Genomic DNA, 13,871 nt, shown 5'->3' with positions numbered 1-13,871 from the left:
AACACGTTTGATCCTAAGTTTAATTTATTTGTTCTTTTAGGTTTAGACTTGGATCTCCTGCGAAACTTAACACGTTCGATCCAAATCACCTAGGTTATTAATTCCATTAAATATTAATTTCCAAAATTGGCTTCCAGGACTGCATGGTGAGGCACATGGCCTTCTTGGATATGGGAACAACCACCACCGCCTAGACAAAGCCCTTTAAGGAAAGCTAATATTTAATTTCCTAAAATAACTTTAGGTCAACAAAAAAGAACAATCAAATCACAAGGAAAAGAAAAATAAAAGAACACAACATCGAAAACTAATTCGAAATACTAAAATCGCATGCCTCTTGTATTTGGTATTTTTACAAAGAAATAAAACTAGTATGATGCGGAAAATAATTACTAGTTATACCTTTCTTTGTGAACTTTCAATGACCTCTTGATCTTCTACCGTATTCCTCTTCTAACCTCGGACATTGTGTGGGCAATGATCTTCCGAGATGAGAACCACCAAGGCACCTTCTTCTTCCTTCCTTCAAGTTTCGGCCAAGCAAAAACTTCCAAAGGATGAAGAACTTTTTCCACCAACCAAGCTCCAAGGGATGTAAGAAACAAGCCTCCTTTCTCTCCTTTTCTCCAAGCTAGATCCGGCCACATCTATGTCTCCAAGAGGTGATGAAGTCTCAGCCACAAGAAGGAGAAGAGAGAAGGGGAAGGGGAAACTCTAGGGGCCGGCCACACCTAGGAAGAAAAGAGAGGAAGAAAAAGAATAGAGTCGTTCACCATGAAGGCACCTCTACCCCCTCTTTTATAATCCTTGGCCTTGGCAAATAAGGAAATTTTAATAAAAACTTCCTTAATTCTTTTGCTATGAAAAAGAAAAATTATTTTAATTAAAACAATTTTCTTTTTTCAATTACAATGGCCGACCACCTCTTTCCCTAAAACAAGGAGAGTTTTAATTAAAACAAAAATTAAAACTTCCTAATTTGTTTCCAGAAATTTATAAAAATTTCTTCAATAAATTTTATCCCTTCATGATTGGTTAATAAAAAGGAAATTTTATAAATTAAAATCTTTCTTTTAAACATGTGGATAATATCCAAAAAGGAAAGTTATCTCTAAAAATTAAAATCTCCTTTCAATCTACAAATAAGGAAAGATATTAAATCTTTTCTTAATCTTTTGTAGAAACTAATAAAAGAGAATTTTTAATTTTAAACTTTCTTTTAAATCATGAACATGATTAATAGGAAAGTTTTTACCAAAATTAAAATCAACCTTTTAATCTACAAATAAGGAAAGAGATTTAGCTCTTCTCTTAATCTTTTGTAGAATCTTATAAAAGGAAAGATTTAAATTTTTAAACTCTCTTTTAAATCATGTTATCCACATAAGAAAAATTTTTAAAATTAAAAATTCCTTTTTATTTTAATAGGGCCGGCCACCTAAGCTTGAGTTCAAGCTAGGGCCACATGAATTCACCCATGAACCAAGCCATGGCCGACCCTAGCTTGGTCTCCAAGCTAGCTTGGTCGGCCCCTATAGGATGGGTAAGACGGTGGGTATAGGTGGGTATAGTACTCTATAATTAAGAGCTACGATAGGGACCGAGAGGAGGAATTAGTTTTGGTCTCCCGATAAAATTAAGCATCCCGTGTTCGCCCCGAACACACAACTTAATTTTATCAATAATAATTCATTCCACTAGAGAACTATTATTGAACTACCGCACCAATCCCAAATTACATTTTGGGCTCCTTCTTATTATGAGTGTGTTAGTCTCCCTGTGTTTAAGATGTCGAATGTCCACTAATTAAGTGAGTTACTGACAACTCATTTAATTAATATCTTAGTCCAAGAGTAGTACCACTCAACCTTGTCGTCATGTCGGACTAAGTCCACCTGCAGGGTTTAACATGACAATCCTTATGAGCTCCTCTTGGGGACATTCTCAACCTAGATTACTAGGACACAGTTTCCTTCTATAATCAACACACACTATAAGTGATATCATTTCCCAACTTATCGGGCTTATTGATTTATCGAACTAAATCTCACCCATTGATAAATTAAAGAAATAAATATCAAATATATGTGCTTGTTATTATATTAGGATTAAGAGCACACACTTCCATAATAACTGAGGTCTTTGTTCCTTTATAAAGTCAGTATAAAAGAAACGACCTCTAATGGTCCTACTCAATACACTCTAAGTGTACTAGTGTAATTATATAGTTAAGATAAACTAATACCTAATTACACTACGACCTTCCAATGGTTTGTTCCTTTCCATCTTGGTCGTGAGCTACTGTTTATAATTTATAAGGTACTGATAACATGATCCTCTGTGTGTGACACCACACACCATGTTATCTACAATATAAATTAATTGAACAACTACATTTATCATAAATGTAGACATTTGACTAATGTGATTCTTATTTCTAGATAAATGTTTATACCAAAAGCTAGGCTTTTAGTATACATCCTAACAATCTCCCACTTATACTAAAAGATTAAGCTGCCATATCTGCTGCCATACATCTGATTCCCAACCCTTCAACATGCCCATCAAAAGCTCTTGCCTTAAGGGCCTTAGTGAAAAGATCTATAGGTCATCATCTGATGTAATCTAGGCAGCAACAACTTCTCCTCATTTATACGATTTCTCGTATTGGGTAGTACTTGCGCTCTATTGTGTTTACTTGCCTTATAGACTCATAGTTTCTTCGAGTTTGCTACTGCACCACTATTATTACAATAAATTGTAATAATCTTTGGATAAACCAGAAATCACATCTAAGTATATCTTGAGGTTATTGAGTCATTCAGCTTTTATGGCTACCTCAAAGGCTTGTCATATACTCAGCTTCTATGGTGGAGTCCAGAAAAACACCTATGCTTATCACTCTTCCATAGTTATGACTTTACCTCCTAAAGTGAACACAAAACCCCGAGGTTGACTTAATATTGTCCCTATCCGATTGGAAGTCAAAATCCATGCAACCCACAGGGATCAAATTAACTGCCTTGTAAACTAGCATATAATCTTTAGTGCCTCTAAGGTACTTCAATATATGCTTTACTGCAGTCCAATGTCCTTGTCCAGGGTTACTTTGATATTTGCTAACTATGCCTTTGGCAAAACAGATTTCTGATCTCGTGCATAGCATACATTAGGCTTCCGACAGCCGAAGCATAAAGAACTGCCTTCATTTCCTCTATCTCCTTTGATGTCTTCGGAGACATCTCTTTAGATAAAGCTACTCCAAGCCCAAAAGGTAAGAATCCTTTCTTGGAGTTCTGCATGCTTAAAACGAGCAAGGATTTTTTCGATATATGAAGTTTGGGATAAGTAAAATATGCTTTTCTTGTGATCTCTTATTACTTTGATCCCAAGAATATATACATTCTCCCAAGTCCTTCATATCGAATTGTTTAGACAACCATACCCTTACTTCTGACAACACTTTGATATTGTTTCCAACTACTAAAAAATGTTATCTACGTATAGTACAAGAAATACCACCACGTTTCCATCACACTTTTTGTATACAAGACTTATCCGATTACTAAATAAATCCATAGGTCTGGATTACTTTGATAAACCAGATGTTCCAAGACCTTGAAGCTTTGCCTCAGTCTATAGACTGATTGAGCTTGCACATAAGATGCTCTTTGCCCTTTACAATGAACCCTTCTGGTTGCTTTATATGGATGCTTTCTTCAAGACTTCCATTAAGGAATACTGTCTTGACATTCACTTGCCAAATAGATAAAAGAATCCGAATAGACTTAAGCATGGCTACCAGTGAAAAAGTTTCCTTTTTCATCAAGCCTTGCTTTGAAAGTTTCCACCTTCCTGTCTATCCATCTTTTTCTATTGTAGACCTATTTTCACCCAATGGCTTTTACACCATCTGGTGGTTCTACAAGCTTCCAGATTTGATTAGAATACATATATTCTAATTCTGTATTCATTGCTCTTTGCCAAGATGCTGCATCTTTATCTTGGAGTGCTTCATCATATGTCCGGGATCAGGCTCATGTTTATTTGGGATCAAGTCCAAAGATTTTTCCAAAACATGAATCTTTTAGGTTGTTTGACAACCCTCCCACTACAATGATGCACTGTCTATAATTGTATATCAATTGTGATACATGTTGCAGTTTCTTGTGATATTTCATCTTATACAGTTGGTACTAGATTAGACGTGTCTTTTATTAAGAACAAATTTACTTATGGGCTTGTGGTTCATTATATAGTCCTCTTCTAAAAATCAGTCATTGATGCTAACAATGACCTTTTGATTTATAAGACTATAAACCTACTTTCGTTTCTCTAGGATAACCTATAAACAAGTGAATTCCTATCCAACTTATCATTATCTCTCTTTAGCATATGTGCTGGACTACCCGAATCCGAATATGCTTCAAAATAGGCTTACACCTATTCAATAATTCTATATGAGTAGAGAGTTTTGACTTTGGAAGGTACTATGTTCACTTTCTTTTTCAGAGTATATCCTTAAAACGAACATGGTAATTTTCTGAATAACTCATCATCAGTCTAATTATTTCCATAAGAGTCCTATACCTTCTTTCTACTACACCATTCTGTTGAGGTGTACCAGGTGAAGTTAGTTGGGATTGAATCCCTACTTTTGATAAGTGACTCCTAAATTGTCCCAAGAGGTACTTGCCACTACGATCTTACCATAGTGACTTAATACTTTTACTTTAACGTTTCTCCGCATCAGCCTTGTACTCTTTGAACTAATCAAAGCATTTAGTCTTGCGGCACATTAAGTAAATGTATTTGTATCTTGAATAGCTGTCTATAAAATAGACGAAATATTCAATACTACCTCTTGTCTGGATAGTCATAGGATCACACAAATCAGAATGAACCAATTCCAATGTATCTTTGGCTCCATACCCCTTATACTTAAAAGCTTCTCGATTATTTTTCCTTCCAAGTAAGACTCGCAGGTTGGAAAGATTTCCACTACCAATGAACCCAAAAGTTCATCAGCTACCAATGAATTCTACTCAAGTTAATATAACCTAGCCTTAGATGCCAAAGATATAATTAGTTCATTTCTGAAGGTTGCTTTCTCTTAAAGTTAGAAGATGTGTTACTAATTTCCATTTGTTGCATCGTGAGAGTTATTGGATTTATAAATTGTCAACCAACGTACCAGAATAGATAACTTCCCTCTTTTTCTTGATAACAACTTTATTAAAAGAGGAAGAATATCAAGTTCTTTGAATAGTTTAGAAACTTAAAACTAGTTCTTTCTAAACTTGATACGTAAAGACAATTACTCAAAATCCATGTTTTATTCTTATCAAAGGATAATCATCTCCCACTGCAACAGCTGCCACTTTTACAACAGTGCACATGTGGACGGTGTTTTTATTTTCATTTAGTTGTCAGGTTTCCTGGAACCCTGCAATGAATTGCGGACATGATTAATGGCATCTGTATCTACACTCTAGGTTCTGATAGATAACACGACTAAACATGTTTCAACTAATGAATTAAATACACATATATTGTTCTTAGTTCTAAGAAGACAGTCTACCTTAATGTCCAAGTCCTATTTTCAATCATTACAATTGGGACTACTAAGTCTTTTATATAGTATAACAACTAGGGAATTAACAAACATTTTAAATCCTAAGAATCATAAAAATATTTGGTCAAGATCAATTCTTTAAAATCCCCATGAATTTTGTATGCCACGATAGTGTGGACATATACAAAATCAAAGAGGAGATTTTATCCATTAATTTTATTATCTCGTCAACTTTACTTTATAACGAATAAAATTAATAGTTGATCAGTCTTTGATCAAATATTTGGTCAAAACTTTTTGAATTTAAAATAACATTGATTCCTCAAACAATATTATTTAAATTCACCAACACCTCAAACACCGTGAATTTTGCATGCCACGATAGTGTGGACGTATACAAAATTTAAACATTTGTAAGAGGGGGGTTTTACCCATTAATTATCTTGTCAATAAATCTTTATGACAAAATAAAATTACCTCAAACATCGTGAATTTTGTATGCCACGATAGTGTGGACGTATACAAAATCAAACATTTGTAAGAGGGGTTTTTTAATTTTATTATCTTGTCAACCTATTTATTTGACAAATTAATAGTTGGTTTTCTTCGGTCACACAAATAATAGCAGTGACTCCGATGGGGAGGATACTATTAGACGTGTCTAAGTGTATACTATTACTTGACACTAAGTCCATTAATAAGATTGTGCCCCTTCCGATGGGGGAAGATCACACGCTCTTAATTAACTTCCTATAGTCATCCAAAATGGAAGTTTAAGCTAGTGATCCGCAAACAAGCTCATCCGATATGGAGAAAGGCACTCAGAGCCAACGCACAAGCTTGTTGCATCACTTATAAACCAGTAATGGAGACCGTGGAATTTATTTAAAAAATAAATCCCTCTCCCACTTAGTTATTTAAAGTGAGGAATTTTGACTATGCTAGCCTACTTAGCATGCATACTAACAAGCACACATAACACAGCATAAAAAGCAATAAATAGAAAAACTAATTTTCAACTATTATGACTTTTATCTATTGCTGTCCTCCGTGTGTCGCCAACCCTAGCTACTGCCATCTTTGGCCACCGCCACCGGGTCTAGTTGTCGCATCCATCTTGCTCCTTGTTCCGCTGCGCCTCTGGTCCTCAAAAGGTTCCACACCTTGCAAGATTCGATCCGTGACATAAATAGAATTTTACATTTTTCGATCCTATATTCCTCGAAGGAATATACATGTAAACTAGATCGAACATAAAATAAAATTTACATCCATCGATCATATATTCCATAAAAGAAATGTACATGTAACTAGATCAAAAAATAAAATCCTAATAAAACTAAATACAGCTCCTGCTGTATTTTATAATATAATCATCCACACACAATAAAATGCCCTTGACATGTCCAAGGGTCCAATCACATACACAATATCTATAAGCCATAATAGTTGGATCCTGCATCCACAAAGTTAGCACATCCTACTATTATCTTGCCTAAATTATGTATGACATGTGCATAATTAAACTAATACCAAATACACAGAGGCAAAACCCTAGCTCTGATACCAATTGTTGGTTGCTACTCGGAAAACCTAATGATTCCACTGTACAAAAATTTTGTACAAAGGTTTGAACCTTTTCCTAGCTACCATGTGTTCTTTTAAATTAAACTCGGATCGCCTGCGGAACTTAACACGTTTGATCCTAAGTTTAATTTATTTGTTCTTTTAGGTTTAGACTTGGATCTCCTGCGAAACTTAACACGTTCGATCCAAATCACCTAGGTTATTAATTCCATTAAATATTAATTTCCAAAATTGGCTTCCAGGACTGCATGGTGAGGCACATGGCCTTCTTGGATATGGGAACAACCACCACCGCCTAGACAAAGCCCTTTAAGGAAAGCTAATATTTAATTTCCTAAAATAACTTTAGGTCAACAAAAAAGAACAATCAAATCACAAGGAAAAGAAAAATAAAAGAACACAACATCGAAAACTAATTCGAAATACTAAAATCGCATGCCTCTTGTATTTGGTATTTTTACAAAGAAATAAAACTAGTATGATGCGGAAAATAATTACTAGTTATACCTTTCTTTGTGAACTTTCAATGACCTCTTGATCTTCTACCGTATTCCTCTTCTAACCTCGGACATTGTGTGGGCAATGATCTTCCGAGATGAGAACCACCAAGGCACCTTCTTCTTCCTTCCTTCAAGTTTCGGCCAAGCAAAAACTTCCAAAGGATGAAGAACTTTTTCCACCAACCAAGCTCCAAGGGATGTAAGAAACAAGCCTCCTTTCTCTCCTTTTCTCCAAGCTAGATCCGGCCACTTCTATGTCTCCAAGAGGTGATGAAGTCTCAGCCACAAGAAGGAGAAGAGAGAAGGGGAAGGGGAAACTCTAGGGGCCGACCACACCTAGGAAGAAAAGAGAGGAAGAAAAAGAATAGAGTCGTTCACCATGAAGGCACCTCTACCCCCTCTTTTATAATCCTTGGCCTTGGCAAATAAGGAAATTTTAATAAAAACTTCCTTAATTCTTTTGCTATGAAAAAGAAAAATTATTTTAATTAAAACAATTTTCTTTTTTCAATTACAATGGTCGACCACCTCTTTCCCTAAAACAAGGAGAGTTTTAATTAAAATAAAAATTAAAACTTCCTAATTTTTTCCAGAAATTTATAAAAAATTTTTCAATAAATTTTATCCCTTCATGATTGGTTAATAAAAAGGAAATTTTATAAATTAAAATCTTTCTTTTAAACATGTGGATAATATCCAAAAAGGAAAGTTATCTCTAAAAATTAAAATCTCCTTTCAATCTACAAATAAGGAAAGATATTAAATCTTTTCTTAATCTTTTGTAGAAACAAATAAAAGAGAATTTTTAATTTTAAACTTTCTTTTAAATCATGAACATGATTAATAGGAAAGTTTTTACCAAAATTAAAATCAACCTTTTAATCTACAAATAAGGAAAGAGATTTAGCTCTTCTCTTAATCTTTTGTAGAATCTTATAAAAGGAAAGATTTAAATTTTTAAACTCTCTTTTAAATCATGTTATCCACATAAGAAAAATTTTTAAAATTAAAAATTCCTTTTTATTTTAATAGGGCCGGCCACCTAAGCTTGAGTTCAAGCTAGGGCTGGCCACATGAATTCACCCATGAACCAAGCCATGGCCGACCCTAGCTTGGTCTCCAAGCTAGCTTGGTCGGCCCCTATAGGATGGGTAAGACGGTGGGTATAGGTGGGTATAGTACTCTATAATTAAGAGCTACGATAGGGACCGAGAGGAGGAATTAGTTTTGGTCTCCCGATAAAATTAAGCATCCCGTGTTCGCCCCGAACACACAACTTAATTTTATCAATAATAATTCATTCCACTAGAGAACTATTATTGAACTACCGCACCAATCCCAAATTATATTTTGGGCTCCTTCTTATTATGAGTGTGTTAGTCTCCCTGTGTTTAAGATGTCGAATGTCCACTAATTAAGTAAGTTACTGACAACTCATTTAATTAATATCTTAGTCCAAGAGTAGTACCACTCAACCTTGTCGTCATGTCGGACTAAGTCCACCTGCAGGGTTTAACATGACAATCCTTATGAGCTCCTCTTGGGGACATTCTCAACCTAGATTACTAGGACACAGTTTCCTTCTATAATCAACAGCACACACTATAAGTGATATCATTTCCCAACTTATCGGGCTTATTGATTTATCGAACTAAATCTCACCCATTGATAAATTAAAGAAATAAATATCAAATATATGTGCTTGTTATTATATTAGGATTAAGAGCACATACTTCCATAATAACTGAGGTCTTTGTTTCTTTATAAAGTCAGTATAAAAGAAACGACCTCTAATGGTCCTACTCAATACACTCTAAGTGTACTAGTGTAATTATATAGTTAAGATAAACTAATACCTAATTACACTACGACCTTCCAATGGTTTGTTCCTTTCCATCTTGGTCGTGAGCTACTGTTTATAATTTATAAGGTACTGATAACATGATCCTCTGTGTGTGACACCACACACCATGTTATCTACAATATAAATTAATTGAACAACTACATTTATCATAAATATAGACATTTGACCAATGTGATTCTTATTTCTAGATAAATGTTTATACCAAAAGCTAGGCTTTTAGTATACATCCTAACAGTTGTTGCTCCACTATCTTCGCCGCTCTGGCCTATATCAGTATGTCGAGATCCCCTTGCGTCAGCGTCACCGTTGTGAGTGGTCTAGCGTCTTTCATCTTCTCGTTTGGATGCAAGTTATGTTCCCACAAACGGTGCCAAAATGATCTTATCCAAAAGCATGAAGCTAGAAAGCAGGGGATGTGGCAACTCTGCTAACTGGACGAAGACCTCTCTCCTCTATGCAAAACAAACCAAACTAGGGAAGGGGCCCTTGGTGTTAGCCCTCCAATGCTTAAGTTAGAAATAGAATGAGAAGAGAAATAAAAAATAATAGGGACGGAGATCTATCTTCCCTTTCTTCATACCTAGCATATCCTTTTATACTTTTCTTAGTGACTTTCCATCTTCCCCTGTTTAATGATATTAATTACCGACAATGCATTTTTGTCTTGGCTTTTTCGCATTCAATGATAGAAGAAGTGTTCTCTTTTGTTTTCTCTTCCCCTTATTAAATATCTCAGTCTTTTCCTTTTTTTATTATTTTATCGGTTCATTACCGATATATACAATGCCAATGCCATACTCCGAGCCAGACGGGTGGCCCGCTCGGCCTGTTCTCCTACCGACCGAGCAGATCAGATACTGGTTCATCCAGACGGTCGACCAGATAGTGGTTCCTCCGATCGGCCGATGTAGCCACTTCCCTCTCGAGTCATGCGGACGAGCCTTGCTTAAGCCCTAGTATTGACCGCCTTGACTTTGACCTACACTGTGGTAATTGACCCATGCTAGGTAGGCTCCTCCTTATTGCCGCATCACTCTGAATTCACTTTCCTATCATCTCAGTGCCTAGTGATTTCTTCTTCCAAGCTGAAGTTTTAATGAATTAAACTGAAGTTACATTGAAATTTCCATTTGAAACTAAATACTAAAGCTTCAAATTTATGATAAGTGAGAAGTTCAAAAATCAGAGTTGCTTGGATGTGAATTTTGAAATTGCCAGATTCATTTGTGCTGGAATAAATTCCAAATTGGTATTAATACTTGCAATTTGTTGGATTCAAAAGAACTTCAAGTGAAATCTGAAGGCAATTAGAACAAGTTGGTCACTGAGTTAACAGGCTTATCTCAGCAATAACAGTAGAAAAAGAAATAGAACCATGTTCAGAAGTCAGCAATATTAGTGTAGCTGAATTGAGAATGTTCAATTTTAAATTGTTGCTGCTGGGCTACGTGGAGTTTGATTTGTAACTTCACCAATACAATGGTGGTCATTGCATTATTAAAAGTTCTTCAGTGACTCACAATTCCTGCACTGAAGTCTGTAGAAAACAGATTATAGAAACCAGTTTCCATTGTGAATCTCTGGAATTGGATTATGATTTCTGAAATTGGATGTTGTGAAATTTCAGGAGCTGGTGAACAGCTGAATCCGACGAGCAGAGCTTGTTTTTGTGCCAATTACCGATGATGATTCTTATCAGTATTGTTTAGAATTCAACTTCCTATCTGAAATTGCATTTCCAGAATTTCAGAATTGCTAAGATGGGATTCTTGTTGCTGATCTCTAGGGGATGCTAGGAAATTGAATTAATTTTAATGTCCCTCCATCCTTGTACTGTTGGGCTGGAATTCAAAGAAAAAAAATGGGAAAAAAATGCAGAAGCCAGAAGTTGCAACGAGAAATAAAAAATCTATGCCTCTTGCAATTGTGTGCCAACTTTATCTTGCAATTAACGGATCAGTGAAATACCCTAGTCGGAGACTTCTTTAAATCTAAATTGATGTTGAATCAGATTTCTGAAAACCTGGTTGCTGAATCTGAATAGATGCATCTTTGGAGATATATGCGGGAAGAAAACCTGAAAAATGAAATTCTGTTTGGTGCCAAATCCATATGCTACCTTTGAACAACAACAGATAGAAATCAAAATTCTGTCACTCTGGTGCTAAATGATACCTTTTAGTGAGTCCAATTATGTATGACCTAAGCTGGAAGTTTCTAGGATCCCAAATTCTGGAACTGAAGCTGTTAAAAAAAAATAGAATCCAGAAGTCAACTTCATTTCTGAAATTCTTTGGCAGCTTCAAAGATCTGGAATTCAGAAAGAAAAGAAAGCGAGTGTCTTGATTTCTATGTGCTTAACAAATGTTAGGATGGTTATGTTTTCTTAGATAGAATTCAGAATTCAGCCATTAGTTCCTGGAATAGCATTTTGAATGCAGAATTCCGTAGGCAGTCAGTGTAAATCTGAATTTTGAAGGTTTGCTCCCTTGAATTTCAATTTCTGGAATTGGAATATGAGAAATCAGACATCCAGAAATCAGTTAAAATTCTGGAACTAATTTTTTGAATCTAGCCTCTGAAATGTATAATGCAGAGATTGATTGCATGTTGGAGGTTTCTCAACTAAGTTGGCAACACTATTGTAATTCTGAGGAACCAAGAAGCTGCAAGGGAAAAGAAGTTGACAAGAGATCTAAAGGGATTTCAAGGGAATGATGAAGAATCTTCAATGGGTTAGCAAAACAGTAAGGAAGAGAAGTGGAGCATGCTCCATTAGTGGTAGAACAGGTCCAACATTAGTTGCAAACTAACTCGTTAGATTTATTCCTCCAAAAGTCTCACTCATTCATTATTTCCATTTCATTCAATCATTTTAATTACTTCATTTAGTTTCTTCTTGATCTTATTTCAATTCTTGATAAATTCTTTTGATTCACGCACGCTATGTTTTTATAGTGATGGAGAATTAGAAGATGAGCAAGCCTATGTTTTTTCTGGATCTCATTTCAATTCTTGATAAATCCAGTCTAAGAAGTTCGATCCAATCAATTTGTTCGAGTCCATCAACGAACGCAAATTTAAAGACGTCATAATTAAATGATTAACTTAGAAATACAAAAATGAGAATATATGAGAAAGATAATTTTATTATGTAAACAATTTACATAGATACAAATTTCCCACTTATTTATTAAATTCAAGAGTCCTAACTTTGAATCCGGGAGATTATAGGTTTTCTTCAAGTAGGTTGATATCCACTTTAGATAAGAACAACTTTGGTTATAGCATAACAAGTCATTTTAAATGTAGTGGTAGTTATCAAATATACCTATTACATATAACATATATGCAACTATCATATTATGTTATCAACTAATTGATATTTGCACAAATATCGTGTTGTTAACACATTTATAAATATACATTAAATGCATATCACCCAATTTCACTTCTATTCATGTTGATCTTAGATTTGACACAATAAATTAACGTTTCAAGTTAAAATCAATCCGTTAATCAAGAGATTGTATCTCAATGGTTCGAATATGTTTAATTTCAGGTTGAGCTTGGCTTTGACACAACTCAAATAAGTAATCAAATTCTGATTCTTACCATATTAATGGAAGCTGTATATTTTAATATTTGATAAGGGATTTAGTCTTGTCGTCATCATGCATATGATCTACCTAAATGACATCATATTTAAGACATAAATAATGATATGCTACATCATACTCATGACATATAAAATGATATAACACATCACACGCATGACATAAATGACATGACAAATCACATGCATGACAAAATGATGATATACATCTAATGCATCTACATGACATAAAAATATAGCATAAATAGTTTTATAGTTATCATAATAGTATTTGAAAATAAAATATGTTTTAAAATATGATTTCATAAATCAAGATTTTTTAATTAAATTAGGAGATAAAATTTTAAAATTTAATTACATATTTTATTTAGAAAGTAATATTCTATTTTAAAAATCTAATTAATTAAATATAATTTCATAAATTTAAATTTCCTAAAAAATTAGGAAATATATAATTATTAATTAATTAAAAAACTTTTAAATTTAATTTTTTAAATTTATTTTAAATTTTTTATAAAATTAGAAATTTCCTAATAATTAGAAAACTTTTCAAAAATTGAATTTTTCTTAATAAATTTAGAATCTTTCTAAAATTTAAATTTTCTAAATTTATTTTACAGAATATTTCTAAAAATTAAAATTTCTAATTTTTAAAGATTTTTTTTTTAAAATAGAATTTTCTAACAAATTATGAAACTTTCTTAAAATAGAAATTTATAATAAAATTAA

The sequence above is a fragment of the Zingiber officinale genome, chromosome 5B (assembly GCF_018446385.1).
Source record: "Zingiber officinale cultivar Zhangliang chromosome 5B, Zo_v1.1, whole genome shotgun sequence".
Classification (NCBI taxonomy): Eukaryota; Viridiplantae; Streptophyta; class Magnoliopsida; order Zingiberales; family Zingiberaceae; genus Zingiber; species Zingiber officinale.
The sequence above is the reverse complement of the archived record's forward strand: the minus strand, read 5'-3'. Positions refer to the sequence as shown.